Genomic DNA, 23,592 nt, shown 5'->3' with positions numbered 1-23,592 from the left:
TCCTTCATAAATTAGGGAAAAAGCTCGCTTTGCATTTAAAAGCGATACATAAGCTACTTTATTCTATAAAAACTTTCGACTACCTCTCAAGTTAAAGACTTTTGTATAAATTTAAATGGCACAGCTGAAAATGTTGAAACTTTAACATCGTTAATAAATAATAATAATAATTATAACAAAAAGAAGAAGAAAGAATCGCGATACAGATACGAAAAAGTAGACACGAAAGAAACGGATTGGAAGGCAAAGTGGGTATTTCTGTAGCGCGATTCCTGCACGATTATCCGGTCGAGAGGTTCTAAACGCGAATCGAGGGGAGGGGCACGGTCAGAAATCTTTTTACGAGGGTTGAAACGGCGTATCGGCGGTGTCTGGTAGCAACGGCGCTTCCCCTACCTCCTTGGCACGGTTTACGATTCTCGGTTCCAAATTTATATCGGTCCATCGCGATACAGCGTACTCGATTTCTTGGCCGGCGTCGCAACAATACCTGTCCACCTACAATCCGCAATCGTTCGTTCATCCCGCACGTGTGTTTAAGCATGCCAATTGCTCACGTTCCCCAACTTTTTGGTCCACGTACGGGCGTGATACGCTCGCCTATTTTATCGAATTTCGTTGGGGGGGATATTTATAACGTTTCCAGTTAAACGGGCTTTCTGTGAAACAGAAGCGCCGTGAGTTTACGAAGATGGAGAGGTTTCGCGTGGTGAGGAAACCGTCTTCCGTGTTTCTCTTTTTCTTCCTTCGAGTCGAAGGGAAATTCTTATCTTCGAAATCCGTGGTATGAGAATGAAAATAACTGGTTGGAAAAAAGTATACGGGTCGAAAAGGAAATTACTTCGTCGTATAACGCGAACCGAACCGCGCGATTCGTCGCGAAACTTGTCGGCTATTTTCTCAACGCGGGAAATTTCATTTCCCTTTCAAACATTGAACTTTGGTCTACAATTTGAAAAGTTGGCGGTGAAAGAATGTCGCGGTATCCAGCGAGAAAAGTTTGGGGGGAATTTTGTTGAAAATTCATCGGGCTTGCGCGATTTTAAACAGAAGAGTGTGTTATTCAAAATGAACGATAAATTCACAAACTTGAAGTTTTCCTACTTGACAAATAATTGCAAATAATATAATTAGACCAACTTCTTGGATCTCGATTCGAGATAAGAAGATCGAAGAAAGAGACTGAAATTAAATAACCCAGCCGACTATGTTTTCTTTACCAGTTTTATCTCTCTCTTTCCAAGCAATCTTTGTCCAATTTTTTAATCTTTTCTCTTTAATTGGAAATGCGGATTTTTTTTATTTTTTCTTACAACGGAAAGAATCATTATCCTTCGTGAAAACGAACCATCGTCAATTTTCAACGTCAAGTTTAATTCGATTCGGTATGAAATTAGCGGGAAAGATTATTAAACTCGTTTTTCCGCAATAGGAAACAATTGGCGGAGATTTATTCGGCTATTTGAAAAACAATGTTACCATAGTAGTAACACGTGGCCGTGTATCGCGCGATAATGCAAAAACTGATTACGGTTTTCGACGGTCCGTTTACACGGGAGGATGCTCGACCATAAATCCCCCAATGATTACTCCATTATTGGCTTTTCGGTATTCGTGTTTTCTCGTCGCCGCGCGACGCGCAATCCTGAAAATTTATAACGCGTAATGTATTTTGTTAACATATTTGACCGTACCATATTTATATTATATTACGATGCCAAATTTCCCGTAATGGATCGTTGTTTTTCCACCAAGAGAATAGTGTTTCGTTACCGAACGGAATTGTATTTCGTTGCGTCACGAGCTTTATTTATTTACCGTGAAAAGATACCGTGAAGGATTTTTATACAATTTTTTCTTAACCGACCGAGATACGTATATAATTGTAGCGACGAATCGAACAAATGCTTTTTAATTCGGGAACGGAGGGAAGAGATGAAATTTGATTCGAGGATAAAGGGGAATAAAACGAATCATCAAATTGATATAAAATTACTTTTTCCTAAAAGTAAATATTCCATGTATTTTAAGGATTGCGTGTACTTGGAAAGAACATAAATTTAAAAGTCTTTTTCGATTCGTTCGAAAAATGATCTGAATGGAAATATAAAATATTTCTATTTTTTTTTTTTAATTATCTGTTCGATGGAACGTAAGATCGAAGAAGATTTCAAATTCGCAAGTTTCGTTGAATTTGAAATTTTCCGGCAAGCGAATCGTTTTATTTTTTGGATCGTGTGATATGACATAATTATTAGGGTTTTTAATTTTTCGAATTTTCATCTCGATAATAAATTCGTCGAATTAGAAATTCGTCCGTCGTGTAATTTGTTCCATCCTCTTAAAGATTCGAAACATTTCGAATAAATTAGATACTTCTTGAAACTATGAGAATTCGACGTGTTTGGAAGTTGACAGCGCATCCAAGTTTCGAAAAGTTTGCAAAGTTCTTAGAGTTGTAAAACTCGGCGAGGAATATCGGTCAATTTTAAATAATAAAAATGGTGATTTCGATCGATGTAATAATATTTTCTATCGTTATTGGCAACAGTCGCGATCACGGAGGAAGTAAATTGGACCGCAAAAATTTGGCTCGTGTCGCGATACCTTGATCGATAAAACGAGAGCGATCCCTCGTTTTTCCGTTCTTTGAGCGCGTCGATTACATTTCCCTTTAAATTTACGTCTTTTTCTTTGCCTCGATATCGTAAAAAGTTTTTGATTTTAGAGAGAGATTCTGTGTCGATCTTAATCTTTTTTTCTCCCCCACACATTTCGTTCATTTATTTTCGCTCCGCATCGATTTTCATTTTACGAAAACAATGGAAACGCGAACGCGCGACGACGATTGAATACAATATCCATAAATTCTCCCCGATAATTCATAAAGGAACGGTAATTTGAAATTTAAATCGAATTTTTAATCGAATAAAAATCGAAACGTATTAGTTTAATTTATACTTCATTTATACTTTATTTTATTCTCGAAATATTGTCGGTTTTCATTCTTTCTTTTCCACTTCCACGCAGCAAATCTTTTTATCCGCCACGTATATCGATAATCGTCTAAACGTGAAATTATTAGTTCCGTTGGTTTCGTTGGATTTACGCGTCGAGTTCAAAATTCACGTTAAATCGTGATCTTAAATCGCGCGGCCTCGCGTGAAAACCGCAAAGTGATAGCGGCAGACGGTACGCGTTAAAGTAAGTAGAATGGAAAGGAAGATCGGAGCGCGCGGATAGCGCACGGGTTAACCGTATTTATCGGAATGCTGGCCTCGTCGCTTTGCATCGCGAACAGAAAGGAATGCGGTTAGATTTTGGTTAACGAAACTCGTCGCAAGTTTTATCGCGCGATCGATTCGTCGTCGATCCGCAAAGAAAGTATATCTTCGTTATTTTGGTGTCTATGTATCGATGAACGGCGGGGGATATTCGATCGGAAACGAAGAAGCGTTCGGTGTAGCTGTGGTAATTAGTCAAAAGGTTGGATGTATGGGAGGTCGGATAGAACGGAACAGGACGTTTTAATTAAAATCTAACGGGGAAATATCGATGCACGAGCTCTGTATTTTGCGGTCGGACCCAAGACTTTGCGAATCTGTTTGCTCGCGCGAGTCACGGACACGTGACGCAGTTCTTCGTTTGGTAAATTTTGCAACGCGATAAATCGCCGAGTTAATCCGGTTTGCCGTCGCAAAAACGGCAATAATATATAATAAATTGCGCGCCATCTTTGTTTGCCAACGAACGAAAGGAGAGGGAGGAGAGAGAGAGATTATTTAACCGTGCGCTTTTTTAACCGATCGTTATACTTTAGCGATAACGGAGGAGGAGAATACGAGAGGACGATTGGATTCAGAAAGCGAATTATACTTTAGCGCGAACAGAGCGCGGGTGGGAGAAATGGATGTTGCGAGAATTTTGGATTTCGCGCGGGTATCGTTCATTAGCAATGCAATTTAAATTAAGCGCCGCGAACGTTTCGGATTCTAGGCGGGGAATAATTTAGCATAAATAGCGACGGTTATATCTTGCCACGATGGAAATTTGGAATATAAATTAGCAATAGGGTGTTTGCGGAAAGGCGGGCCAACACGTGACACCGACGATTGATGTCGTAGTCGGGGCGAAAGCCGCGAACGAAGAAACGTTGACGAGACGTGAAATTAATTAGCATGCTCGCTTTGTTCCCGAGTAAAATCTATGAAATACGCGTGATCGCTATTAATTTGGAATTTGGAAATTCGTGGAAAACAACACGCCGATGATACATCGATAAATTATTCGTACTCTCTCTCTCTCTATATATATAATATTCGTTTTGCCATAAATTTCCAGTTGCTAATAATTTTTTGCTAATTATTCTCTCGGGAATTTGGGAAAATTGCGGTTGAATTGCGTGTTCTCGAAAAGAGGAGAGATGAAAAATGTAACGAGAAATATCGTTCTCGATGCAAATGCGGAAAGTTTGAAGCGATCGCGAAATGGTAAGATGATGGCGAATTCGCAGCTAAGTGGAACTCTCTCTCTCTCTCTTTCTCTCCGAGCACAAGCGTTAAATTGCAATTATGCCGAATCGTAACTCGTAAGCGGGGAGAACAGAGGCGGAAATGTAAATGTTTCGCGTTTAAGTTAACGATACCACGGTGGTAGGAGCGTGGTAAAATTCCCTGCTGTGTGCGTCGGACGTGGTTAACAAGCTCGCGACGAGTCCCTGTCTCTGTAATTAATCGCGTCCTCCGGTTGACTGATGATTAAACGCTAAGATTGTTCGTTCGCGACGACGAGCACCGGCCTCGAATCACGTTTCGCGTCAATTTGTTTGCTCGTGTCTCGCCCCCCTCCCCCCCTCTCTTTCTCTCTCGATGAATCGAGATAACGCTATATCGAGAGGCGATTATCTCCGTCCGTGGGAATTTATCGTGGAAACGAAATTCGTGGAGGGATTCCCAATTTCCCACGCTTTATTCGACTTGCCATCAGATACCGCGCGTGCAACTTTGGTTGACCGCTGAAACGAGGAGAAGCCGGATCTCCAACTCCAACTATGTGTTTATCTCTGACGAACAACGCGAGTATCGAGTATCGATACGGAATACGAAGCTGCGCACAAACGTTGCTCTCGCAACCGAGTTTTTATCTTTTAGTTATTATCCAACCGAGACGAAGGATACGGAAAGTGGAAGAAGCAAATACGATATACGTCGATTCGTTGATCGAAAAAAATTCTTCGAAAATGAATCGAGTCCCTCCGATCGGTGAGATCTTAACGTTAATGGAATAGCATTCCGGGTCGAAAGTAGCTCGATTCGTGTCGACTCGGTGTAGAGTAATTCTCGGCTGCGAGAGAGACGGAGAGGGCGAGATGTCCAATTCCGTTCCTTTTTCGCACGGTTGCTCGAGCGAGTGGGAAAAGTGGAAGTTTACGGGTGGAGGCGATGCGATTGTCGTCGCTCGATCCATTAACTCTTGCCCCGCGAACGTGTATTGGCCGTCACGGGAAAAATTGGCGCGACACGGATAAAATCGAAACACCGGTTTAACGATACATTCATTATCGCGCGAAATATCGGAAGGGGCAACAACGATGTTCTGGTCGAGCAAATAAACGGAGTTCGGATGCGTGGAACGAAACGATGGATTTATCGGGGAGGTAAACTTTGGCATTAAGGTTTGCACGACTCGGCTCGGCTCGAAAATTGAAACGTACACCTCGTAGGATTTTGACGTTCGCATAAAATGTTCGTTTCCCCGATCGGACAACTTCGTTTGCATTCCCATTGTTACTTCTTCTGAGTTGGCGTTTTTCTTTTTTCTTTTTTTTTCTTTTTCCCGCCCGCCCCCATCATATCGCTGCTTTGAATAACAATTTCTTTACGTCGTACAAAACCTCAACAGCTCTCCATTTTTCAAAGAATTTCGGACGAACGAGCAATTATCGAACGAGCAAAGGTCCTCGGTTCCTTTTTTCTCTCTTTTTCCTCCCCCTCTCTTTTCTTCTTCGATAAAACCAATGAACAATCAAAGCGCGAACGTTCGATCGCGCTGGAATTGGCGGAGAAATGGAACAACGCGCGGACGCACGCTCGAAAGCAACTTTTATTTCTTCCTGTCGAAACGATTGTGCCGCGCGACTCGTTCGCGATGGGCGTCCAACTGCGCGACAATAGCCGTGTTCGAAATCGGGACGAGGCAAAACTTTTCTCCTCTTTCGTCGAAAATATCCTCGAATCCGCGACACGATTAAACGCCCGTTTCTTCGATCCTCAAATTTCTTCTCCTTCTTCTCCTTCTTTTCTTTTTTTTCTGCGAAATCTAATTGAGATAAACTCGAAGGAAGATGTTTCGGTGTTCGATAGACTTGTCTACTTCGCGGAATAAGGGTATTCTCCTCGGTCAACGTCGGGTTGATCTTTTCCAACGAATTGGAATTATTTTCTCGTTGCACGAGCGATCGATGAAACCCCGTTTCGACAGTGTCCGTCGCGATGCGCGTCCACGCTTAGGGGATTAGTCGGCGTTTTTCCTCCCCCGCGGTATTTTGCCCGATCGAATAATGGGCGGAATTTGTCGCGCGCGGGGATTTTTAATTTCGCGATCGAACAATCGCGTTGGGCAAATACGACAAAATAATGGCCTGGTAAATATACGTGATCCGGCCAAGCGTTATTTTTGCAATTTCCAACTCGACCAAACCCAATTTCAATCGCGTCCGGTCGAAAGAACGATAAACGATAGCGGATCGGATGGATGGAGTTGCTGGAGAGTGTAAAAATCGCGTTTCGACGGTAGTAATTCTCCCTCCGCAACTTTTCGTCGCCGAGAATCGAACGCGTCCGAGGTTTTATCGGAGGGGTTTGCCCGAAGTCGTCGGAACGAAACTCCATTTCTTCTTTTAGTTCGCCGCGTTCGGAAGCGAAAAGCGACCGATTCGAGCGAAGACGAACACGAAGGCAATTTTTCTCTATTTATCCCCGAACCGAGTATCGTTTCTGGATACCGGAACTTTCTCCTGGCATTTCTCTCGTCGGGGAGGACCGGTCGATCTTTTTATCGATCGGCATTCGCACAGGAAAGAAACTCCCTTCGAGCCGAGTAGCGGATGATCCGAAATTTCTGCCGTTGAATTAACTCGACTGTTCGAGAGCAAGGGAAAAAGAAAGAGAGAAAGAGAGAGAGAAAAACGAACCCAGACGCAAAAAAAGATTGGAAAGAAGACGCTTTAGAGTATGGTCGCGTAGCTATTGCTGCGAAAACATTGTCCCCGTCCACAAAGAGCGTGGAACCGAGTCAAAGAGGAAACGTGTGTAGCTCCCTCCTCCTGTGTTCCCTTTCTCTCGTGTTTGCATTTCCATTGGCAAGAACGCATAAAACAGAACGAAACAAAAACCAGAGAGAGAAAGAGAGAGAGAGAGACCAAATTAGGACACGTTTCCTCCACGTCCCTAAGAGGATTGTCTTGGCGAAACAACGCCTCGGACGCGTGCACTTCTTTCAAAAAGAAGTCTAAATTTTCAGCTCTAATTTCCAACCCCTTCGGTCCCATCCTTTCTCGCACCCTTTGTTCCCGGGCTGTCTCGAAAAATCTCTCCAGTCCTCGTCCCTCGCAATTATTCCAACTAACGCGACCGTCTCCCCTCCCATCGATCGAATCCCAACCAAATTTCTTTTTCTCGAAACGGATTCTGTCGTTCGAAGGAAAAGATGTCGGAACCGGCCTCGATAAAAGAGGAGAGGCTGTATCGTTATCGCTCCCATTGTTTCCCGAAAGAGATAATTAATACGCGCGTTAATTTCGAGAAAAGGAGACTCGAGAGATCGGGCGATAAAAAGGGGACGCGCTCCTTTAAGAGGAGGAGGAGGAGGAGGCTCGAAAATAACGATTTCTGATATTTCTTCGCGATAAAAATAGCACTTTTCTCCTTCGATCGCCTCCGATGACCAATTTAACGCCTCGCGTCTTTCGATCCTATCTCTGAATAGTCTGAATAGAAATTTCTATCTCTCAGAAATTTATCGTAAAGTGAAACTCGGAAGTCGTACACGAAGGACGGAAACGGATGACTCGTGTTTCTGCTCGCGGGAAGGAGAGGAAGAATTTCAACATTTTTACGTGACTGACGCGAATAGTTGAAAAATGGATAGGATTTTTTTCCTCGCGAAAGAGGAAGTTGGTGTCGGTCGTTGAGAGTCGGAAGGATCGATTCGATCGGGGAGAATTGGCGGCGTGTCGCACTTTTGTGGCCGGAAACGCAGCAGTTGGAACGAATCGATGAACGAGCCGATCCTTCCCTCGCATCTCCCGCGCCGTTTCACCGTTTGATTGGTAGGCTTGTTTCCGGTGCCGCGTATTAATCCTTAGAGCGTGGTAGGTCGCATTGTTTCCCTTCCGATCCAATTTTTTCCTCTTTCCTGCTCCGTATTTGTTTTCCATTCGTTGCCCTGCTATCTTTTATACATGCGCATTCTCCCTTTCTTTCCACTCCAGTTTATTACGCGGCAGAACGTCCGTGAAATCGATCTTCCGTTTCTAATCTCTAATTTCAAGCGTAGTTCGAAAATTTTCTTTCTTTTTCTTTTCCACTAGCAAAACGACGAAACAACGCCGCAGACTTTCCACCCTCCGAATCAATCCATCTTGCCGGACAGACACAGACGGACCGACGAATCAATCCTGCTTTCCTCCAGAGATATTCGCTCCCCTCTACGGACGTTTCTCTCTTACGATTTCTCTCGATTTCGTTGCCCGCGTGGCGAAAGATAGCCGCGAAAACGTGGCGCAAAGGAAAGGAGTGGGACGGGGAACGGAAAGTTGGACGTTGGCGTGCAACTTTGAACCGGACGCGTACAATTTCGCGTTTATCTCGAGGCGCACTCGTCGCGACCAAGTTAGGCGAGGCTCTCCCCGATGGCCGGGGGAGGGGAAGAGGCGTGGACGACAATCGGGACGACACGGAACAGAAGAAGCGAGAGCGAGGAGGAGGAGGAGGGGGGAGGGTAAATAGAGCGGTGGTTAATGAGCGAACAAGAGGGGCAGGGAGGGAGAAGTGGAGAGGAATAATGAAGGCGAGGCGAGGGTTAATAGCGAGGCGAGGGGGAGGAAGGAGACAATGAACGAGACGGTGAGAAAGGCGCGGAAATGGCGAGCCTATGTGTAGGTAAAGGGACAAAGGGTGAGAGAGGAGAGGAGAGAGGGTTAAGAGAAAGGTAGGAAGAAGGAAACAGAATTTCACGCCACCCTCTCTGAATCCTGATTGCAACTGTAACGCTATCTTTTGACTCGGCCTCGGCCGCGATAACGTATCGCGTTATCAGCTTTTGCTATTGTCCGTGCTTGTAGTATTTATGGATCGAATCTCGGTCGAGGGGGGATGGATTCTTGCCCCTATCCTCAACGGTATCTCTTCTCTCTCTCTCTTTTATCCAGTTTTGCGCGGCGTTTTCTTGCCGATAAAAATGCAGAAGTAAGTTCTTAAGCCGGTTGCCAGGACGACGAGGGTTGCTATCGGAAGTAGGAAAGCGGCCAACGTCGGCCATCGCGCACTCGAGATTTTCGATTGTTTCCCACCGTGCAGCGCCGCTCTCGCCTTGGACGCGTCCCCTAATTTCAACCGTTTCACTTTTCAAGGAAAATCATCGTCCTTTCCCCTCCGTCTTCTCGAGAGGAAATACGACGAGGAATTTACGGAAGAATGGTTGGTGTAAAAAAAATTGGAATCGAAATTGGAAATTTGCGTTATAAGGAGAGAAATTTAAAGAAACGGTTTCCCCTCTTTTCTCCTCTGCTTTCTTCCGACTTTGAAACGCGATAATGCCTAGTTTTATGCGCGCGTCTAAAGCGCGGCTAAAGAAGTTGAAAGAAGTCGGGAACGTGTCCTCTTTAAATTTACCTTTGTTCCGGGTGTCACTCGACAGCGTTACGTTACAAACGTGATGTTCCGTGTCGTCGATAGCGTCGAGCCCGGATTTCCGTCTTCTTCTTCTTCTTCTTTTTCTCCTCCTCCTTCTTTTCTCACCTTCCTTTCTACGCTTCTTTGGTCCTCGCCAGGAATTTCTACGAGATCCCCTCTTTTTCTTTAACCCCTCCCCTCCTTTCTCACGCTTGCCTCTTTCGATACTTGCACGATTTCGCTTGGAATCGAACCAAGTGTAATCGGCCCTTTGCGACTTTGGATCGCGTTACGTGAGCAGTTTTACATCCCGGGAGAAGGGGGCGAGGAATCTGAAAATTTACTCGGGGCCGAAGGGGAGAAGGACAAACGAATCTTTTCAACTTTTGATCGCTAAGGGAGAATTCTCCACGTACGTGGAATCGAATCGCTTCTTTTGAATAGCTTTCCCATTCGAATCGAATATCGCGTAGATTTTCCTGCGGATAAAAGCGCGAGTTTCCTTGCCACCGTAACGAACGAATATCACTCGATCGTCGAGCTTTAAGACTTTAAGACTCGCCCCTTGAAACGATCGCGGATGGAGAATGGCGAGAGTGGGAGTACGCGGAATAATTTGGAAGCAAAACTGGTTTTCGGTTCAACATTTTTAAAATGATGAGAGGATCGTATAGAGGAGGAGTTACTCTCGCGCAAGAAAGTAGTTTGAAAAATGGAAGGGAAGTCGGTACTATCGTGTTTTCGACGAAAAGCGAGTAAAAAGAGAAATTCCTGGTGTAATTCGATAGAAAAATATTACAGAGATTAATATTACGGAGACACGGAGTTGTCGCGTACAAATTTATAGGTATTATTTCCTCTTTTTTCTTTTTTTTTTTTTAGTAATTAGTTCCTTATTTGTTTATGTATGCACCGTATGGACAATTTGGGAACAAATATTTCTCCCAACAATTTTTCCCCTCTCCCAATAAAAAATGCAAAACCGTGAGATGAATTTTTAAAATTATTTTTCACGCTTTCGACTCGCGAATAAATTGAAAATTTTTAAACGCGTCGTATTCGTGAAATCTCTCCCGTTTTAGAGTCGTGCGCGCATGCCTTTCCAGAAGAAAAGAAAATTTTACGAGGCCGAGAGACATCTTATTATTATTTTCAATTCCGACAAAATATCATCGTAAAACAAACGAGTATACAGGAGACATTCTCGAGAAGAAAAACGACGAATTCGAATCTTTCCTGTGATTCGTCTTGCGTAAGGATTTTCTCAATGATCTGTGACCGATGACCGAATAATTTCGAACTTACGTTCCTTCGTGTCATTGTTCGTCTCGATCCGAATGATTCCGTGGAAATTTGGAGAAAACTTTGAAAACCGGTTCGAAACGATTTCAAATTATTTTCTTCGGCGCTTCGTTTTAATCGGCGGATATATGGACTCGTAACGGATTGGACTTTTTCCCCAATTCCTATCCGCACGATGATATAAAAAATGCAATCGATAAAACAGCAGATATTTGTTATTTTTTTCTTTTTTTTTTTTTTTTTTTTTACAATGGCACGAAAGCGAATGGTTTATTCGTGGCCTTTTATCGGATTCAATCCTTTCCCCATATCTCTCCCCATACAGATTGTTTCAAATGTTTGATTAGATTTTTTTTTTTATCAAGGTATTCATTATCGTGGAATATCGATGCGAATTTGGATCTCGATATTTCTGTTCTCATGAATCTCTCTCTCTCTCCCTCTCTCTCTCTCTCTCCCTTCTCTCCCATCTCTGAAAAATATTTCGACGATACGTCGAATGATTCGGGAAAAATTATATTTTCGTATCTTCCTTTTGTAAAAATGCGATACGCACTCGTTCTTCGTATGAAACTTGTACGAAACGTATACATTTCGCTGAATCGTTACTCTTGGGAAATGTTATCGCGCGCGCGAAGGGGGAATTAAATTTTACGGGAATATTTTACAAAATATCTTTCGGTACGGTGAAAATTGTATTTTTAATCGCGATGTGATACGTATACATGGTTCAAAAATAGAGAGAGAGAGAGAGGGAGGGAGGGAGAAAAAAAAGGAAAGAAAGAAAAAAAATACGGCAACGTTACAACGTTAGAATATATTTCTAGATGGTTGCCGGCTTTTAAATCTTTCACTTCTCTCTCGTGTTATTTCTACCCATTTTTCATACTCCATCACCTTACACAGCAATCCACTTTGCCTTACCCACCAAGGCCTCGTATTTCGCACCCCAACATATTCTGCCGTGTTTCGAAAAAGATTATTTCCCCTTGTAAATCGTACCCCGTTAACGATGCTAAATTTCCACGACGCGATCGACACGATGGAAATGTTGTCGAAATCGAACTTTCGCTTTCGTCTTTTTCTTCTTCTTCGCTTCTTTTTTTTGCGAGAACGGAATAATTATCCCGGGCGACGAATCGATGATCGATCATTCGAATGGAATTCGTGTCGAATGGAATCGAATCGAATCGCGAGTCGATTGGGAAAAAGAGTATTCGAATATGTTTGAATTTATCGGGAAACTTGGTAGTCGCGTGGAATTATTTTCGACGCGCGATTTCGTCAAAGCTTGTTGGTAATTGTCGTCCCGTTCAAAATTGCAAGTTAATTTCGTTATTATCGAAGACAACATTGGCCGTATTATCGATGGAACGCGACGTTTAATTAGGCGGCACAAAGGAGGATTTATCGAAAATTCGGAATCGAATTTGGAAATTGTCGAATCTTGTCGGGCTTTCGCGAGAAATGGACGAAAACGATACGATTTGGTTTATGTATAAATGCGCGAAATTTCCGAATTTAATTATCCGCCTTTCGTGAAGTAATATTTGCGAAATAATTTTTCGAAATCGTTATCTTCTTCTTTTTTTCTTTTCGTTGTCAAAAAACGGTTAGCGATTCGCGGAAGAAGCTCTGCTATTGCTATTACTATTAAGCGAATAGCGGAAAGAAGGGAGAGAAAGTCGAAAGGAATTCAAAGTATTTCAGCAACGATTGCGAGCGACACGATAAATGCACGGAATACTGGTATTTTCGAAGGAAAATTTCCATATTCGCGCGATCCATAAAAGGAAAAATAACAATAAGTTTGATTTTTGTTTATCTATCTTGAAAACGGAATCGAACGAACTTTTCAATTTGTCTCGCTGTAAATAAATTACAATCGTACGAGCGATCGAAATAAAATGCGAGGATGCTCGTTTTTTTGAACAGTCCTGATTTCTTGATTTCTTTTTAGAACGATAGATAAAATTGAAATCCCGAAATGCGGAATTCTAGGCGGTATAAATTTTGGATGGGATTACTTTTTGACACGGATAAGGGCGCGTCTGAATTTATACGCATTTTACCACTGCGGCATAGATAATATGGGCAGAAGTAGATCGCGTTGAGCTATTCTTCTTGGAAATTCTTCGAGATTTATTCGGAGCGAAAAATCGCGCGAAGAATCTCCCTTCTCTCTAGCCCTTCTTTTTTAATAATAGTCATGGTTTTACGCGCGTGTAATATTTCTTGGATGAATTCGACAAAAGACAAACGAGATTGAAAGGAGGCGAGAAACTCGATGTTCGTTCAATTCGAAATTGCGACGCAGAAATAACGTTGAACGATAAATACATATGGTTACGCGATAGGTGGGTGTCAATGTCGATGGAAAACACAACGGTCATGATAAAAACACGATTATCATCGCTTCCTATTTGTATGAAAATGACGCAACGTTCCGCTCGATCGAATCTTCTTTTTCACGCGGTGTAAATATTACGGCGAACCATTCTCGACATACGCATTCGATATCGACCTAAGTTAGTTAACGCCAAAAAATTAATCTTATTTAACAACGTTGTTTGATATCGTTCAACGATCGATTCGCGAGTGTATTCGTTGGAAGAGAGAGAGAGAGAAGAAAAGAGGATGACAAAGGTTAGGAAAAAAGTAGAGTATCCGAGCGGAGAATAGGAATATTTCGTTGATACGGCTAATAACCGCGTAAACGGATATCTATCGATCCGAACGAGCATCATCGATCCACGGATGAAAACAATCGCATTTTATTCCGCGCGGATATTTGGGAAAGAAAGAGCGGAGGTATTAAAAAAATCCGGATTATTTCCGGTGACCTATATATCGAACATTGGCGGTGCTACGTATCTCCCATAAAGGGGAGCCGACACGCGGGTCCAAATAAAAGGGCAAAGGGAGAGGAGAAGGCATTAGATTTAACGAGGCAACTAGGAATCGAGATGGGACCGCGTCATCCGTCTCGCGAATCGCGATTGGAATGGAATTTTGAAACGATGTGTAGATATATACGTATACGCGGCGGCAGTTTTGGCGGAATGGACGCGCGTCCGTCTCTGCGAATATTTTTCCACCGCAGGAGTAAACGGCCGAGCGTAATTCGTTTTCGATCGAAACGCGTGTTTTGAAAGCGTCCGCCCGGATCTGATCGCGAAATTGGACGAGGATATAATCGCGCATACACCCCCGATCGTTATTAGAACTGAAACGCCCTGTAAAACGTCGGCCAGCGCGGCCAACCGAAGAATAATACGCGTCACGATAGATAAATTGCCGGGTTTCGGGGTTAAAAAGCGAACGAATTTTGCAAAAAATCGTAACCGTGGTTGCGGACAACGCCGTTTAATTAACCTCTTGCACGCGAGTTTACGCGAGAGAATATCGTGGGTGGAAAGGGATTGGAGGCGATCGAGCCGCGGAATGGAATACGCGCGCGTTGGAAATAATTAATTTCTTGGAGGATCGATCGTTGGACGGGGAGAGACGTGGCATATTTATCGTCTTCTTAACACGAGATTACTAATAAATGGATGCGAAATTAATTGTTACGCGCGAACGACAGGATTATCGATTCATTGTATATACGCGGCGTAACTGATCGATTATCTCGTCACTCCGCCAGCCATTAAATCATTACCGAAACTCTGATATATTACTCGCTACTTTGCTAATCTCTATTTCCCGGCAAATATTATGCCAACGTGCTTGTAAAGCTCAGTTAGTTACCAGCTCCCATGGTAACTGTTGCCGATAAAATTAACCGTGTCGAATAAAGCATCGATTGCGCTCTGTATCGCGCGGTATCTAAAAATTTTAATCGCAGTTTCTTTTTAATTCCCGTCAAAAACTTTATCTCTCTCTCTTCTGCACGACCGACGTCGGTACATTTGTTACTCTTGCTACGCTCGATCTCTGTAACCGCAACGAGCGTACTTTTACAGCGCGGTTTCAGAAAACGGCACCGCGTTTGAAAATTATCGACCTGTCAGCGAGCAGACTCGAGAGGAGAAGGCAGGAAGTAAGCTACGTAGCTGTCCGCAACGTCTTGCGGTTTCTTCCTTGTGTGTCTGTGTATGTGTAAATGCGGTGGAAAACGACGTTTCTCGGAAGAAACAGCCATAATTTCTTTTCGAGTACACTTTCGAGTCGTATCTTTCCTCCTGGCAATGGCCGACGAATTTTTCACGCTATCGTTACCACCGACGATACAATCGTGCTCAAAACTTGACTCTTCTCGCGAAAACGAAAGGAGGGGAGGATGAAATTGTTCTTTTCTCCTCTTTTCTTTTTCCTGCTCGATATCCCGACGCGAAGAGCCACGAATAAACGCGTTCGTTAGCGCGCCCCTTTTGTCTCGTCGCTCTGAACGGATGTTTCCATTAGCCGACGATACGACTCGATATTCCTTCGTGAATACTTTCTTCCGCTCGCCGCGATTCCAGAGAAGGAGAGAAAATATTTTCGATCTTTCTCCAATTATTTTTAAATCCCTCGTAATAACGATTCTTTGAAAAAGAATCTCCATCGAATCGGATAATTGAATCGAGAATTACGATCCTTTCTTTACGATTAAGCGCGCGATACGAACTCGACTTTTACGTGCGTGGAAATTCTACCTTCAAAGTGCCCTAGTAAACTGTTTAATATTCGCACTCTCGCAACACCTAATAACTTCTTCCCTCGTTTAAACTTCCTTTCCAAGCTGTTCCACGGCTAAATTATCCTGCCGGTAAAAAACACCTTCGCTATTTTCCAAAGCATTTGCTCTCTCTACCACCACTACTATTACCACCACCACCAGCATCCGAACAATGTCCAAATTACCCGATTATAACCCCATCGATCGCCTCGAAATTACGATGGCGAGTGACGAGGAGTGGAAAGGATCGAAAAGAGGGAAATACAGCGTAATTACGTAAGCACAGTCGGGCGAGGCAATCGTTATCGCGGCAATTGGGGGCAATGAATGCGGCGAACGAGCGGAGGCGAGACGAACAAACGAAGAAACCGTTCCAGACACGAGGTGGGCAGTGGAATCTTTTTAATCGAATCGACGTTCGGAACAGCGTCCGTGAAATTGATGTAACCGAACGGAGGGGAGAATGAAAAAGGCGAGTAGCAGCGGAGGAGGCTCGTGACGTTGAACGGGCTGCAACGTTGCGGGGTTTCTGCTCGCGAACGCACTTGGAAACTGAAACCTCGCCGGCAACCGGTGTCGCGTACAGCGCGCAACGTCACGACTTAATGATACTCGCCCAGTTGGCGTTATTAATTGTCATTGTGATACACGTTGTGTGAAGGCAGCGTTAACAACGCGGCGGTGTTGGACACGAGCGCGTCCTCGAAAACGGTATTTTCGAGCGGGAGGGGCGCGCCATTAAACGCAAAGGCGCTAACTGGCGTTGATCGCGCGGCGATAATTACGTTGTCGGTTTTGTCCGAGACATTGCACCCGCCGCGCTAATTTGATAGTTGCCGATCGTGGCCGGCTCGCATCGATCGGCCACCAACGCCCGCCCGACGTGGAAATTTCGCGATAATTTGATGGAAACTGTTTCCGCCTCCCCCTTCACCCGGACGCACAGATCGGCCAGAGCTAGATATCGATAATGGATGCCGGATGGATGGCTGAAACTAAATAGAGCTTGTTTCGGTAGAATAGGAGGGAGAGAAAAAATGGACCACGTAAGATATTGGACGCGGTTGAATCGTCGTTAATTAAAATTTTTGATTTTAACGAATGGAAGAATCGTCGAAGAGGGAGAAGTATATTAAAAAGAATAATAAGAAATAGGAAATTGGAGCGTCGGAATTTTTTCGCCTCGGTCAAGCGGTTGGTGGACCCTTGAAGAAACAAGCCGGCGAATAAAGCGCGATGATCGTTTAACTACTTCCGGCTTGTTAAAAGTTTGACGATGTCGAATTAAAGTGGAAGCATTCGAGCGTCGTTTCGAAGCGAAAATTACTTTTATAATGGATGTATCGAGGCTTCATTTAATTATGACGCTTTTGAAGCGTCGGATGTCTCGCGAGATAAGATGGAACTTTCTTCCTCGATTACGAAATTTTCCTTTGTGTCGTTTCGCTTGGAACGGCGACAGAGTCTTTAATAGTTTCGACAAGCCGTCGATCGATCGATTCGTTGGGACCGTGTTTCAACGGATATCGTGGTTAATTACGGTTTTAGAGGAAACGGCGTTATGCAAAAAAAGGAAGAAAGGAAGGAAAAGAATTGAAGAAAATTTTTCAAAATTAAAGAAAAATTCTAAATTTTCGAAAAGAGATTATCGAAGAAAACTCGACGTTTCGAGGGAAGAAAAACAAGGAAAGAAAAGAATCGACACTCGTCTGATTATTAATTCACGGAATCTACATGCGAAAACGAGGATATTAAGATTTCCCTTTCACAAGTATTCGTATTGAATGATAAATAACGATTTCATTAAATACGAGAGAAATATTTTATTGCAAATTTTCATTAAAATTCACCAGCTCGTTTCACTTTCGCGTTAAAAAGAAAATAATTGATAAGGACTATTTCGCGCGAGGAGAACTTTACGAGGAAAAAAAAGTTTTGTCGCCTCAAAGTGTAATCTTTACACCTTCGTGGTGGCCCGTTAGTATCGTACGAATAATATTTTTATATATTTCTTAATAAGGAAATGCTAGTAAAAAAGAAAAAAAAAAAACTCTTAAATCATCAAAACGGATATTTTATCCTTTTTACTTTCACAATTTACGAACCACGAAAATATATATAAATTCTTTCTTCTTCGAATCGATTTCCACGAATTTCTAAATTTCTCGATTGATCTCTTTTTCGATTTTCCATCCGCACCGAAGCAAATGAATTTTTCAACTTCCATCGAGCAAAGACGATACAAGGTCCGAGTACATTGTGAAAAATCACAAGTTCAAACAACGTCGGTACACATTTTCTTATGGTAATTCCTCGTCCCTCCGTTCTCTCCTTTTTCTGCAGGACACTTTTTCGTCTCGTGCTGGGTCGTCTTGAACATTTCGCGAGACGGAAAGCGCGCGAGCGCCTTTAACGCTTTCCTTCCTTTTTCCTTCCCCTCTTTTCCTTTCCACCCTTTTTTACCCTTCCTTAACGAAGAGAGATGAAAAAGTAATTTTCTTTCACGACACGAAAGAGATTTTACATTAACACATTCGAAAGAGCACTCGAGGATTTTCGTTCCTTTTCACCTTTTCACCATACACACCCGACTTCGCCCTCCCGGAAATTCCCGTCTCCCGTTTTCCTTCCCTCCTATTCGGGAACACCGCGTGTAAATTTTTCATTCCTTTACCCATCGGTATAATCTCGCAACCAACCCAAATATATTACGTTCCGCCGTCAGAATCCGATCGCCGTCCGCGATTCCCGGCTTATCGCGCTTCGAATTTTACGCGCCCCCGTTTCTCGATATCGCGGTGGACATCGAAGCGTTTGAACGATCGGAGGAATCGAGACGAAGTAGCTCGTTTTCGACACTCCATTCGATACATTATCAATCAGCCGCGTTATTGCCGATCAACCGCGCGTATACCTCGGAACAAACTGTGCGGACGGATCGATCGGCCGTGGTTATTACGTCGCTACGGTCGAATCGGTTTCTCCAAGAATGACAGTTACTCCAATAGGCTCCAATTGTGGAATTAACGTTTCGAGATTTTCCTTGGAATAATTAATAGAGAAATCGGAACCAGGGTGGAGATATTCGGTGGAAAACGGCGTTCGTTCCCGTTGCGAACAAAGAAAAGAGAATTACACATTCGATCGATGTAAGTAAAATTAACGGGATGATGCGCGTAAATAGGGAAGCTTTGTAATAATGATATATTGCTCGCGCGTACGGAAAATTTTCATTTATCGGAAAACATCGAGATTACGTATTAATGCGTATAATCGTTCGTTTCGAATTTACATCGATTCCTCGTTATTTTTTCCCCGTGCGTGAATTTTAACACCGAACAAGATACTGTCGCGTTAACCGGCGAACGAATAAACGCGCTGCTTATGAATATTCGTAAACGCGAGGTTAAAATGTATTAGTATTGAAAGACGATACTAGGAGGAAACTCTTGCTCGCGCAAACAAAAAAGGAAGGGGGGGAAAAGTGACACAATAGAAGAATTTCGTCACCCCTCGAACCTTTTTACGGCTTCTTTCATCTCGGTGCACAATAGGCAACCGCAATGCCGACACAGATACAGATGTTTCCTCGATCGATTCGTCGAACGAAAGACGAGACGACATCGAAACGAGTAAGATTGTATATTCGAGCCGAATGACGAATGACAATTGGCGCGTTTTTATTTTTAATAATCCCCCATTTGGGGTTTCAAAGAGTAATCCGTGTAACGGGTTTTATCGAGGTAGAAAATACACGGATTTTCCAAAGATCCGTGCGCGGATTGGATTTCGTCAGAATCGTGTGCAAATGCATTGCACCGTTCGAAGTGTCTCCGCGTGGAAATTCGTGGATAATATCGAGAATCGCACGAGTAAAAATACGCAAATTATATCGCCACGTCAACAACGCGGAAATGACAAAACGCGATCTCCGTAAGGATCGTTATTTAAGAGATTATCCTCGTGGAAATTTTCGAAACCCGCGTTTTCCTTTCCGAGTAGTGGGGAACGCGTGCGAAAATTTTACGTTAGTTGAACGGAATCGTGCCGCTAGAACTAAGCGCGAGAGACGAAGCTCGGATCGTTAATGGAATTTGTCTCGGCGCGAAGTGAAAATCGATAAGAGGAAGACTCTATCGAATAATCGTGAAATATTGCCTTGAATTTTTAACGTAACGCCATCATTTTTTTCACGGGATAAATTCTGGAGAAGCGATAAATCGCGAAGGGATTCCGAGGCGAAAATTTATAAGGTAATTATTTATAAGGATGTCAAAAGGTCCGGCCGCTAAGTACCGTTGTAAAACTTGATCGCGCGTAAATCGCGACCCGTCCAGCAAATCTATGCGATCGTGTTTTATTATTGGATTCGAGGGACGCGGTATTAAAAGTTTCGATCGATCCGATCGGAAGTAAGTGGACGGTTTATCGCGTACATCGTCTCGCTTTGAACGAATTATACCGCGATACCGCGTACTTTTCCTGGATTAAATCGTAATTTCTCCCCGTTTTGGAATTGGAAATCGTTACTTCTCCTCGAATAGCGTCGAATTTTCGCCAAGACGTTTTAAACGGTAAATTAAGAAAAATTTGGAAATAAACGAAACAAACTTTTCGTCGTACCGCTTCTTCGTTGCGATTCGTCGAATTTTTAGAAAAAGAATGACGTATATCGCGTAAAGAACTATATTATTAATATATTATTATATCATTACTATATTTATATCCTGGATCAAAAACGAATTTACGAACAATCGATGGATATTACATTTTTAAAACAGCACGGAACGAGAAATCTGTTTTGCAATTTTTACACGATATAATGTTTGTTTGTTTGCGGCCAACCGAAAATACGTCAACGAAAAAGCAGAGTATCGATCTAATTTTTAAGGCGAATCGGATTCGTCGAGTCAGGATCGAAGGTTTCAAAAAAATAATTGAAATGTCGCGGACGGGCGATCGAGCGATCGACCAAAAGTCGAGTATTATGCGTGGAAATGAGAATACAAAGGTTAACGGGAATAGCGAATTATCGCATATTCGGTAAATTATTCCGCGGCAAAGCGTCGAGCGGCAAATTTGAATGGTAATAGTCCCATTAAACACGTATACAAGGTAACCGAGCAATTTACACTCGTAATCGGCGGTAACAAGGTCGAATCTAATGGAAATTCGAGTTTGAAATTAGATCGCAACGGGCCCCGTTGCATTCTTTCCCCCTTGTCTTGGTCTCTCCCCTCAAGGGAGAAGCGGGATTACGCGGAAAATCGTGTATTACAAATTCTTGTTTCGAAATCCAATAACGTATTCCGAACGTCATTGTAACGTCGTTCCCCGTTACGTTTTTATTGTTATAGAAAACGCGACAGGGGTTGGAATTCGCTACGAAGAAACCGTCTTGCGTCGTTTTATAACGGACCAGATAAAAACCACGTACTTTCAAGTTATCTTTTTCCGCGTATTCGTTTTTTCGCGTAACGAGCTTATTCCCGATCGATCGATCCTCGAGAGAGAGAGAGACTGATATTAAATATTTAACTCAGCCGCGATTATCGAGTTACTCGGGGGAAAGAAGGTTCAACCAAAATCTTGACGAATTTGGATGGATCGGAGGAGGAGGTCGCGAGAGGAGGAGATAACGAAGCGTGGATTTGCAAAACGAGGGTCGGACTGAAAGGGGAAGAGAGGAGCGCGGTCGGGTTTCCTCGATGCGTATTACGTTTCACCTGGTCGAAAATTTGTTTCTCGATGGAAACGAGCGCGAACGATGCCCGGCCGGATTAATCTCTCCGAGTTTTCGGAGAGTTGGTCTCGTTCCGCCGCGACAAAGCGAATTTCGTCGACTCGACCCCCTTCAGGCTTTCCGTTTCTAGGTCTTAGCTTTCGACGCGCGTTCCGTCGCTTTTCGACTCGATCCGGATTCGACGATGGAGGGCAGAATTTTCGGAGGAAACGAGGAAACGATGATTTCCATGACGGGAAGGAAGGAAACGTGCCTCGAGTTTATCCCTCCCCCCACAGAAAAGGCCCTCTCGTCCGTGGATCGAATATTAAGTTTTAAAATAACGTTATAAATAACGATCGTTAGCAGCGGTCGAGTTTTTGATAAGCGTTTCTTTCTTACGAGCGTATATTTGTTTAATTTTAACCCGGAAGAAATAATAACTCGGTTTGGGTCGTGTTTTGCATCGCGTTACGCGGAGTTTTTTTTATTCCCCTCGTACGCACCCGTTTGCCGGTTGGCACAATGCCTACAAGAAAGCGCAATTGTTGTCAGAGACGTATTAAATTATTCACTGTCGGCCAGGTTGTTCAAAACAATGCGACGCTTGCAGCAATTGTGAAAGAATAATAAGATAAAATGAAACGTCGTACATTTATTTGAAACGCTTGAGAAGGAGAGAAGAGGGGGCCCCTTTACGAGCTTAAAAATATTATTACGACTCGAGTAAAAAAATCTTGACGTGGATTAAATCCACTTTCGGTGAGATTCGCATCGTTTACATTATTTATATTTCCCGCGCCGCTTAAAGAAAAATATTTAAGGAGAGGACGAATGAAACTTGACAGCTTCCAGTTGCACTCGTTGAATAACGTTGAAAGAAACCAAGAAGCACTCTTCGGCTCGATATCACAGCTTCCTCGGATGAGCGGATGAAAAAATTTTAACAAATTTCACAATTGATGAGGTAATAATTTTTAGTGGAAAAGGAAGGTGGAAAATTGGGAGGGCGAGTCGATATTTCGCGTCGATATTGCCGAGTTTCGGCGTTTAGAGCGTGCCATTGAAAGTACGTGGGTTGTCGAGTGTCCATTGAAAATCTCGTGACCCGGTTTTTCCTTCGAAACGCGTGCGAACGCGTGCGACGGTATCGGCGGAAAAGTAAAAAGATGCGGGCTGGTCGGCATCCGCCATTCACCGTTCCAGGATTCTCGTGGTTGCGGTCGGAACGAAAATGGTCGAAATTGTGAATATTTCCCGAACGGGAAGTTATATCGATGCGAGACGAAACCTTTTTTTTTTTTTTTTTCAAAGAGAGATTTCCTCGTTTTTAACGAGTCGTCCTCGATATTACGATGAATTTTTGATTATTTATGCGGTATTTTTCTCATTTCATTTTGTCAAAAACAATTACAACAATTACATCGTCGTTCGTTCATCGGCAGAGTTAAATAAGAAATGTTGAAATTAACAATCTATCTTTTTCCTTCTTTTAAAATTTCGCAACGAGAATCGGAATTATTCGAGATATTGTTGCCGCAGTATGCGACGTATTAATTTTTTATCGTACGGCTGAGGCGTTAAAAATTGGCCAATTAATTTGAAGAAGCGTTAACATTTCGTTAATATCGATAATTTAATTGACGTTAGGTGAGAAATGCCGCGTTTAATTGTATAACATATTCAATTTACATTTGTTTCGATCGATGCACGAGCGTTTAAAGGAAGGAGCGTAAACGAGGCAGGCTCGGGGAATTCATTGAACATTCTTTTGTCGTTAAATGGAGAGAAACGAGAGCAAACAAAGGAATGATAATTCGAGTGGGTTCTTCTATTTGCGCAGCGAGATGAATGCAATTCTCCCTTCTTTGTTTCGTCGATATTTACTTACGTGACATCCGAACGTGAAAAGTGAAATACTTACTCGATTGATAAGTACGACATTACGGGTCGCAATATGTCGGAAATGCTATTAATGTACTCGACAAAATCACCATCTCTCTCTCTCTCTC

The 23,592-nt window shown here is 43.0% G+C and overlaps 1 protein-coding gene across 6 annotated transcripts in view; it reads left to right on the top strand.

The window, feature by feature from the left end:
- Window positions 1–23,592, top strand: part of LOC107999759 (neural-cadherin) — a 168,289-nt gene that overhangs the window by 54,296 nt on the left and 90,401 nt on the right. The window lies entirely within an intron of this gene.

The sequence above is a fragment of the Apis cerana genome, linkage group LG16 (assembly GCF_029169275.1).
Source record: "Apis cerana isolate GH-2021 linkage group LG16, AcerK_1.0, whole genome shotgun sequence".
In the NCBI taxonomy this organism is placed as follows: domain Eukaryota; kingdom Metazoa; phylum Arthropoda; class Insecta; order Hymenoptera; family Apidae; genus Apis; species Apis cerana.
The sequence above is the reverse complement of the archived record's forward strand: the minus strand, read 5'-3'. Positions and strand labels throughout refer to the sequence as shown.